Consider the following 10,776-nt stretch of genomic DNA (forward strand, 5'->3'; position numbering starts at 1 on the left):
TGATATTTACTCAGTTCTGCTGAAGCCCTCTGTCCAGAAAGACCTATCATTTCTATTCAGAGGTGCCACTTCTCTGCCTATCAAGCTACTTGCTTCTTTCATTCTGTTATGCTGTACTTATCCAATTGCTGCTGTTTACTTGAGTTCATATGAGCTGTGATTGGTGATATGCTAACCACCAAAAAATTGTCTCAAATAAAACGCTCCTACTGCTGATGCATCCAGAATCCTGTGTCCAAGAAGTATTTGTTATCAAACCTTTAAAGTGCTTAATTGTCACAAAATTCTGAATACCCATGTCTGTAAGTTGGAGATATCTCAAACTGGACATTCAGATCTGGAAGTCATACAAACCCAAGAGACTCTGGGTTAGCAGAGCTGTGCTGACCCTTCCAGGTAAGCAGGGTACAAGTATAACAAAGAAACCCTGCTCCCTTGCCTGGACCTCTGAATGCTTTTTGTTTTATAACCAGTAATGCAGAAGAAGAAGAAGAAGAAAGAAGAAAAAAGAAGGGTTTATTACATTTTTCATTAGATCTGATTCAATTTTTCCTGTGTTTTAGCTTAGAAGCTTTCATCCACATAATGAAAAGCATTAGTATTTTATTTAATCATTATTAATGATTGGAATCTCCATCCTGGGAAGTTTGTGAGAGCAGGTTAGACAAACACTTGGATGAGATGGTTTAAATAGGGATGCAATAGCTTAGCTAGACAGTGTGAGTGGGGCACCAGCCCTGAGTACTGATTTGGTGGGGAAGAGACAGGGGTCAGACTAGAGGCCCCTAAGAAGCCCATGTGGTGACAGTAACAACAAAGACTGAACCTGCAACATGGCAGCAGCAGTAGGGTTACCATATGTCTGGGTTTTCCTAGACATATCCTCTTTTTTGGCTCCCATTGCTGCATCTGACCTGGTTATTTAAATGCAGGCAAAATGTTTGGGATTTCATTCCCAGTCCATTTTGAAGATGGCTGTCGCTAGGTAGAACTACAGGTCCCAGAATACCCAGTGCATGTATGATTGGGACCTGAGCTCTCAATCAAGATCTGAGTTTTCAGTTTATTGCAGAAAAACACGGAGAATGTGATACCACTTCAGTGGATGGGGGGAGGGGCTGGGGGAGGGAGTCACTGTGTTTCTCTGTGCACACACTCAGATGCAGACAGCCAGGCAGGGTATGGGAGCTGCCCTGGCCGAGCACCTGGATACAAGTAAGCTGGAAGGGGGGTGTGTGTGTATGTGTGTGTGGTGGGGTGCTGGGGAGCTGGGGCTTCAGCAGGGCATGGGGGCTAAAGGGAGGGGGCAGCGGGGAGCTGCGCAGCCCGGTTGGCTGGGAGATGCTGCCCAGGGTGGAGGGTGCACAGGCCTCCCCTCCCCAACCCTCCAGGCCATGCAGTGAATGGACTTGCTCCACCACCACCTGCAGGTGCTGGAGCTGCTGATGCAGCCATTGCACTTGCTCCAGCTGGAACAGGACAGGACAGGACAGGGGCGGCTGGGGGAAGGGGTACCAGCAAAGCCCAGAGGAGAGTAGGGAATTTGGATTGAGACTGAGGGGACCTGGCAGGGTCTTGGGGGAGCAGGGGGATGTGGGTGGCAGCTGAGGGGCACCAGCAGAGCCCAGAGGGGAGTGGAGATGGGACTGAGGGGCACGGCCATGGTCAGGGGCAGGGCACTGGTATATTACTTGGGGTTACTTGGTAGGCCTGTGTGAACCAGCAAGTATTTGATTCAGATTTGGATCTGGCCAATTCAGAGGGACAGTGATTTGATTTGGTGATTCGAATCACTGTCCCAATTCAAGTCGGCCAATTCGGATTCAGAGATTCGGCGCCGATTTGGAGATTCGGCCATAGACTATAATGGGGAATCACTAAAATACATATAACTTTGTCATTGTTTTCCAGATTCTGATGAAATCAGCAGGGATGATAGCCCCTTTTGAGGGCATGAAGTCTGCCATATTTCAAGGAGATAGGCCAGGGTTTTCTGTGAAAGTGCACCTCAAACTCTTGAAAGCAAAACTCGTATCATTTGTGTGTGTTAAGGCAGAGTGGGACGAATGCAGCAGAGATGGTTGCCCGTCATGCGGGTATGAGGCCTGCCAGATTTCTTGCTGAGAACTGAAATTGGGGTGGAGAATGGCATACCGCTAATGGTTAGTGGTGTTAGTGGTGGTGGTGCAGGTGCAGGCACTGCTACCACCTCTTTGCTCCCACTAGCAGCAGAAGACTCATCACTGCCAGGAAAGAGGGTGCGTCTATGTTTGGGTCGGGGGGATCTTGCAGCTCTCCCTCTGCTCCCTCTCCCTCCCCTGCCAGAAGACCTGGCACCTGCCTTTCCACTATGCTTCATAATGTTTGGTGTGCTGCAAAATGTGTGTGTGTGTAATATATGTTGTGCTTTCCTGCATAGTGATGACACACAGTCAGGAAAAACACAGATTTCTTTTTGTGGGGGGAAAGAATTAAGACAGACTAACAAGAACAAATAAGAGGATTTTGGGGAAAGAATAAGTTGAAAGGAATAGATAGGGATAACAGTAGGGATTGTAGGCAAGGGTAAATAGGAAAGGATTGAGTACAATTTACAAGAAGAGAGACTAGCTAGCAAGAGACTATATAGCAAGCCAGAGCCTTTCAGACGCTGCTGCTCCAAGAGAGAGACAGCTCACAAAAGGCACAGATCACTTCAGATACAACTTGTTATGTTGTTTCTATGTCGTCCCCCCCGGAGCACTGTGACGAGAAGGGAACTCAGGGAAAGATCACAGTCACTGGCCAGCAACAGATGTCCATATCAGAGCAGTCTTTCCCCGCCCCCGCCTCAGCCTTTTCCATATATGGAAGATCACTCCACCCCCCTCCCTCTTCCCAGTTTCTATTTCCTGCAAGCCTTCCAAATCTCCGAATCTCTCTAAATTGATTTGGAGGCTTCCAATTTGATTCGGACCTTTTAATGGATCCCCTGATTTGAACTGGATTCAGAGATTCGGACACTGAATTGGGCCGAATCTCCTCCGAATTGAATTGGCTACCGAAGGCTTTGCACAGCCGTACTGCTCAGTGCTACAAAGCAGCGGGATGGGGGGCACAGCCACAGCTGGACCTATATCTTGTTGAGCAAAGGGGGCGGGGAAGCTCTGACTTTCTGTTTAAAAAAAAGTAAAAAAAATTGGTATTTCAAATATATTTTATTATAATGACTGATGCACTGATAGGTTTCCAAACTGTTTTAAAATTGTAAATAAATCAATAAAACATTGTGTTAAATTGACAACTATATATATATATATAGTGGCATTTCAATTTAATCATGGAAATATGCGGGTTCAGGTTTTTTTTTTTTAATCAATGAATTCAGGTTTTTTTTAGACAATTTGCAATTTTAAACAGAAAAAGAAAACTTGGTGCTTACTGTGGTGACGGAGCAGACATTGCATAAAACAAGAGCGCTGTCCGTCATCTGAGTGCAACTTCAGCATTTACTTAATGCTTTTATTTTTCATTAAATTTCTGAGGCAACAACACTTGTTATTTACTGTAATAGACAGGTGTCCTCTTTTTTGAAACTGGAAATATGGTAACCCTGAGCAGCAGACAGCGTGCAGGGTGTGCTCGGCATGCCTCCCATCCTGGTGTCTGCCCTGGGCACCAAATGTGCTAGTTAGGCCTCTTGCCTTGCAGCCTTTTTTTTTCATGACTGTTGTTCAATAGAGTTTCCCCAATATCCTAAACTGAATGATGGCATGAAGGCCATCTGATGTAACTTTTCCATCTAGCCAACTCAAGATACTTGCTAGTGTGACTATTTGGTTTGACACACTGTCCTCCTAACCTTGGACAGAGGTGGTACCAATAGGAATGGAATCCTGATGGACTAATCCCACTTGTGGAAACCCCAGATAAGGTAGCACTGCCAGCAGGTCTGCAGCCAGAATCCCGCCCCACTTCTGGGCCGTAGCTTTTTACTGGCCGACAGCACAGTCTGTTCCTAGGCCCTCTTCCTTTGCCCTCTCACCCTCTACCCCAAGTCACATGGCACGACTGCACGGAGACCACTGTTCTCAGCACTGAGAGCACAGACTGGGTCACAGCAAGACATATGCTCTGCAATACAAAGCATTTCTAAAACAGAGTAAATTAGAACTGGCAACTTTTGGAACTGCCTTTTCTGTGTGTTTTTCTAATCAAGCGATAGTGTTTAACCATCTGCATATGATTGCTGTCACTAGCCCTAGGGAAAATCTCTCTGATTCTAATTCTACAGGTGGGTAAATACAGGGACAGATGACCTAGAGCCAGGGTGTCAAACTCACTTGGGGCACCAACTGCCATAATGGCCATAGCAGTGCTCATGTCACGGCCCCCTCAGATTTTAACGAATCTGCAAATTCTGCTAAATACCTGTCACCAACAATCTCAGACAGGACATAAAAAGAAGCAGCAGTGGCAGCATGTGGTTCAGTGGCGGCAGGGGCAGCAGAAACATTGGAGCTAGCCGTGGTGAGCCAAGCTCGCCACTGATGACTGTGTCCAAGACACCCAGAAGGCCCAACTTCTGGTGCTCTCTGGTAGCCTAGTAGGCCAGATAGAGAGGCTGTGTGCGCCAAATCTAGCCTGTGGGCCGTATATTTAACACCCCTGACCAAGAGCAGAGATGTCTAACTTCTAAGCAGCTGGGGACTGCAGGCCTCATGGCCTCTTCAGGCTGCATGCCATCCATGTGTAGGCACTCCCCCCTCACACAGTGCATGATGCCCTACTTTGCCTTGGGCTACTCTGCTGCAGGCTCTCCTGTTGTACAGTGCATCGTGAGCACTCTGGTCTGCCAGCTCCCCCAATACAGTGGCTGTGCCCTGCCCCACCCTGCCCCACTTCTTCAGGTGGGGGCATGCAACAGAGGCTAGAGGAGGGAGGGAAGCCTAGAGACCCTGTCTGCTGCTGCAGTCCAATCAATAAGGGCAGAGGAGGCCAGATAGGAGACTGGGGGCTGCATGTTAACCCCTGGCAGGTCACATGCAACCCTGAGCTACAGAACCTGTCGAATATCCATCCTTGGTGGTTTTTAAGTGCAGGATAGATAGGGTGACCATACATCCTGGGTTGTAGGCCACTCTGGCATCTCAGCCGGTTGGCAAAAATTCAGGTAAAAGTTCTGGAATTGCAGGGGTGCAGGGTGCAGGCCAGTGGGGAGGCAGAGCGGCATGGTGTGCCTGAGCAGTGGCTGCAGGTGAGGGTGTGTGTGTGTGTGTGTGTGTGTGTGTGTGTGTGTGTGTGCTGGGTTGGGCCCCCTCCTCCTGCCTTGGATGGGGATCGGTTGAGGTGGGCTTGGATGGGGAGGGTTGGAGGGAGAGTGCTGCTGTGAGCAGGGGCAGCTCAAACATGTGTGTGTGTGGCATCCCCCTGACCATGGTGCTGTGGGTGGTTACCTATGTTGCCCACCCCTAAGGCCAGTGCTTTATGGCAGGCAAGCTCACCCCACCAGATTCTTTTCTCAGTGCCAGGAGAGTGCCCTACCACTATTAGAAAAACACCGAGAAAAGAATTTGGCAGGGTGAATTTGTCTGCCACACAGTGCCAGTCTTAGAGGGGTGTGCAATGTGGATGACTGCCCAGGGTGTTGTGGTCAGGGATGCACCACATGTGTGTGTGTGTGAGCTGCCTGTGCTCACAGCAGCTCTTCCCCTGGCCCTGCTTCCACCGAGCCATGCCCCAGGCAGGAGGATTGGTGCCCAGCCTAGCCTGCCCCCACCTCTAGCCACTGCTCAGGAAGAGCTGGGCCAGGCATGTGCAAGCGGTGACTGAGGACTGAGGCAGAGGTTCAGGCTGAAGGGGGCAAGTTCTGGGGATGGATTTAGAGAAGGGGACTAGTAAAGCCTTGTGCCTTTGGAAAAAGAGGCAGCATGAGAAAAGGCAGAAAAGGTTGAATAGAAGGAGCCAAAGTAGCAATAACTAAGGAATGTGGGTGGAGCCCAAGGGAGGAGTTTCAGAGCTTGAGAGGCAGTCAGTGTTGATGCCAGTAGCTGGAGTTAATATCACTGGGAGCCTGGCAGTAAAAAAGCTTGGTTTCCCATACATGGGGGAGCAGAAGTGAATATAGTGTGCAAGTATCAGTAGAAAGACATCTCTATGGGGACAGAAGATCAGCAGCTATTAGGTGATTGAAAGGAGAACCCCTTAGTCAGCTGGCTGGCGAAGTGTTGGAAGTCAGTTGTTTATGTGGTAAGAAGATAAACGGGTTTGGGTACAATCGAGATTTTTTTGGATGCTGGTGTGCTTTATGATGTGAGGCATGCACTAGCATTTCTCCATAAAAGTACCTTTTGTGGTGTAGGCATGTTAATTATGTTTTTCTTCACTTATTTATTACATAGTGTCTAATACTTATAAAGAATTACATAAGGATAAACCACTATATGATTACCAACCCTTCCATAATGAGCTTTCAAAGGTAGGCTTTGTCTTTATGTTGCTTTTTGTCCAGTGTCTAGTACAGTAGTGCCTTGTACCTCTGTGGCATCCATCCACACTACTGTGATTGAAAGAATAGATCAGTGATTCTTAACCCAAGTGCCCAGCAGCCTATTATTTTTCTATAGTAAAAAATGAATGAAAGTGAAGAACTACCAATTTCTGAAGTGTGCCTTGAGTCTAAATACATTGAGAACCACTGGGAGGCCCTGGGGGCTAGCCTGCCAGCCTGGGGCTGCTCTGACCAGGCTCATTGTGCTGCAGAGGGGCAGGCAGATCGTAAGGGTACTACTTGGCAGGCAGCCTCCATACTGAAGCACCCTTGTTCCTCAGCTAGCCAGGTCAGCATCTACATGTGCACTGCTGTGCACAAAAAAACTCCACAGCAGGGTAGTGCTTGTATTTACAAATACTACCGTGCTGCAGAGCTTATTAGTTTCCTGTGCCCTAATAGGGGCGCATGTGTAGACACTGAGATGTTTACTGCAGAGCTAATTAGTCAGCTCTGCAGTAAATGTCTCATGTAGATATGCCCCCCTGTGAGGCAGTCACATGCTTTTCCCATCTTACATCAGTGACGCTCTGGGCCTGACTGGCTCAGCAGCCAGGTGAGTAATCAGTGGGCATGTCTACGTGTGCCCCCGACTACATTTAGTACGTGCAGTCATTTAGTACTTGCAAATACTAAATGACTGTGCAGTACCCACCACTACTGCACAGTCCTGGTCGCGTATGGTTATTTTTGGGCACTATGTTACTGTAGCGAAGAGTTATTGTACTGTAGCTTGTTGCTATGGTGATGTAGCATCAGCTTCATGGTTTGTGCCCACTGATGCTATGGCAACATAGCATCTCCTGCAGTTGCACCTAGTGTTTACCAAACAGCCACAGCAGCAAAAGAATAGCAGCAGGTGAATAGTAGCAAACACACTCCAGTTCAAAAGAAATACAGTTATCCAGTTAACTCACTGTACCATGACTATCAGAAAGAGCAAACATTTGTGCTGCATTATTCTTGATTGCATGAAAGACAGAACCAACAAGTGCAGGTAGAAAGAACTGTGATAACATTTCCTTGCAAATGTCTGTGGCCTAGAAGTTGCTGTCTGATTATCACTGCCTTAAATGCATTAAGTGGAAAATAGGTAAAAGTATATTAAATAAAATTATATTTGCAGAAGGAACTCTGAATCGGACACACCTCTGTCTGTTTGTCTGTATTGCACCCATCACAATGGTATCTGGGTGCTAGAAGTACCTAAAATACTCCAGTTCTGCCTCTGGCTTCCCACTGTGTTCCAGAATACCTCAGAGCAGAGCTGCAGGTGACAGCTTTTCTTTCTCTCCCAACACATGCTGCAAGCAGCTCTCAGGATGACAGATGTGACAGCAGGATGAATTTGCTGTGACTTCGTTCACTCTTCAGTATTCCCATATGGCTTAATGTAAGCCTCTTTAGACTCTTCTTTGCAGTGATGATTGATGTTGCCACCAAAGATGTAAGTTCTGGGTCTTGTTACTGCATTTTGATTATCTGACAGACTCAGTGAGCAAATTAAAACTCTCCAAAGAATAAATCAAGGAGATGAATGGAAAACTTCTGTCACGAGACAATCTTCTCTTGTTGAATATATTCTGCTGGGGCTCCACTTCCTTTTCAGCAAACAGCTTGAAACAGTTTATAGCTTGCAGGTAACTGTCAGTGTGAAAGAAACTAAAGTAATGTACAAAGCAGTGCCACAGAAGGTATATTTAAGATGTCGGTCCATGATATTGCTAAACTCATTGCTGCAATTGTTTTGCTTTCCTTACAGGAATTCAATCAGATTCAATCACTATAAACCAATGAATCATTAGCCAGATGAAAAGAATTAATCTGTGTTTAAAAGGTGGGGTCTCTTAGTCTGGGGCCAGCCCAATGTCATACACATGCAAAAACATGAAAGTCCATATATATCATGCAGCAATTATTTTAATCTTATTTCCTCTTTGCACTTCAAAGATCTTAGAGCATTTAATAAACGGTGCCTAATAACTATTATGCAAATTACAAAAGAGAATTACAGCAAGTGACAAGATAAAATCATGTTTAACAAGGTTGCAGAAGCATCACTGAAGCAACACTCACACAAACAATGCTTTACTGGATTGAACACACCCTTCTCACAGAGTACACATGAAGATATTCTCTAGCCCATAGTTTCTCAACCTGTGGTACGCGTACCTCTGGGGGTATGTGAGACACAGGCAGGGGGTATGCGGGTACCCCAATACTCTCTCTCTCTCTTGCCCTCTTTTCCTCTCTCTCTCTCTCTCCACTTCCTCCTCTCAAAACTATGGCAAAAAATTTAAATTCCCCAGTAAATTTAAATTCCCCAGTAATAATTTGGTGTGCCGTGCTTTGTGTGGCACTGGGTTCAGCCCTCCTAGCTTTAGCCAACATCACCTTTAGCCCAGGTACATACATGAATTGTGCACCCCTGGTGTAAAAGGTGGCAATCCTACCCACACCAGATCAGACATCTGTCATATCACGGCCTTATATACATAGCCCTTCTTCCAACATATGGCACGCATTAGTCTGTAAATATAAAATCCCCTGGAAAATTGAGTGTTGGGGTACTTATTAACATTTTCAGAAATTAGGGGGTACTTGCTACTTAAAAGGTTGAGAAACACTGCTCTAGCCACCTTTTGATAAGTAAAACAACCTGACAAAGTAAGAAATAGGGTGGGTACATCCTCAAGAAGATCTCTGCACATTGTGACCATCACAGTTAGCCCATGTTCTCCACCTCCAAAACCCAATTGTTTAGCTTTCAAGCAAGAACTTTTTTGCTTTCTCTCATGCTGCCCCTCACTTTTGATAGCAGTTCCCTATAAACATCCGCAAAGCTACTTTATTGTCCTCCTTCTGTCCTCCTTCTGATCCCTTCTTAAAACTCGTATCATATGACTTATGAAAATATTGGCTGTAGTTTCTGGTGTGCTGAGACCGCTACACATCATTGGGTGCATCAACGTGAGAGGCTTAACGTGCAGTAGACTGATAGACTGCGCATTACAGTGTCACAGCCAAAACCATACTATTAGGTTAATACACAGTAATATTAGTCTGCTGAGAATTAACTGTCACATACAAAGTGTGCAATCATGTTAATGTGCAGTACGGCACCCTACTGCACATTTATTTAGTACTTGATTATATGAGTACTAAATTTAATGTGCAGTTGGCACCACATTTTAATAAATGCATAGACGCACCCATACTGACTAATGTCTCATTGTTTTCTTATTTCCCCCTGTCTGTCTGTATCTACTCTGTTGTCTGTTGTCTCATACAGAGATTGCAAGGCCTTTTGGAGGTAGGGGATACCTTTACACCCTGCATTTCTACAGAGCTTAGTACAGTTGGGCCTTGGCTCCTGACTTGGGCTCTTCTGTTTCATTGACACATAGTGCCATAGTAATGGCAATAAATAAATAAAAACCCCCAATGTGTGGGAGGTCGTACCACACCACCACTGTTTGTTGTGGAAAAAGATCATGAAGATGAAAGTTTTGAAGTCAAAGGCTAGGTTGCAGTCAGGCAGAGGAGAGGTTAACTATATAACTGGTGAGCTTTAAATAGTACTTCTGTGCCTGGTCCAAGGTGTGGTCTGAATATCAAGGATTGGCATTTTCAGGTAATTGCAAAATTACAAAGGTTTTGCTAAAACAGTCAAAGTGCAACTGATGGACCTCTGTTCATGCATGCCATAAAGGAGATGTTGACAGGAAGATGGTACTCCAAGTGGGGGAAAGGACATCGAAAGGTCTGATACAAACCATGGCTTGCATGCAGTCCCTGAATACTCTAAAAGCTGTATGGTCTGTATAACTGGCAGTAAAATGGGGCAGAGAGGCTCCAGAACAGCCTTTTAATGCGAGTAGTGAGGGCAGAAAACCTAAGTAGTTTTAAGATGGATCTTGATCACCTTCTGAACAGGCCTATATGATGTGGCTGTGTGAGATAGGAGGGATCATGACAGTAAAAGGTCCCCTCCATTTTTAGTCTGAGGTTCTAAGGAAAATAGAAAAGTAATGCCACAAAGACTCTGATTGATTCAACAATCCCAATACTGTGGTACATGTGCAGGTGGTTCTCAGTCTCAGCTGCTGAGAGATTGCTGTCAGCTTGTGCACATATGAGATGAGATGCATCTGAATGGGCTGCAGTGAGCAGCACATTACTAGGATCCTCCCTGGGATTATGAAAACATCCTGCATCTGCAAAATTTGGGTTGGAAATCCCATGAA

This window comes from Alligator sinensis, unplaced genomic scaffold, assembly GCF_000455745.1.
Source record: "Alligator sinensis unplaced genomic scaffold, ASM45574v1 scaffold1377_1, whole genome shotgun sequence".
NCBI classification, from domain to species: domain Eukaryota; kingdom Metazoa; phylum Chordata; order Crocodylia; family Alligatoridae; genus Alligator; species Alligator sinensis.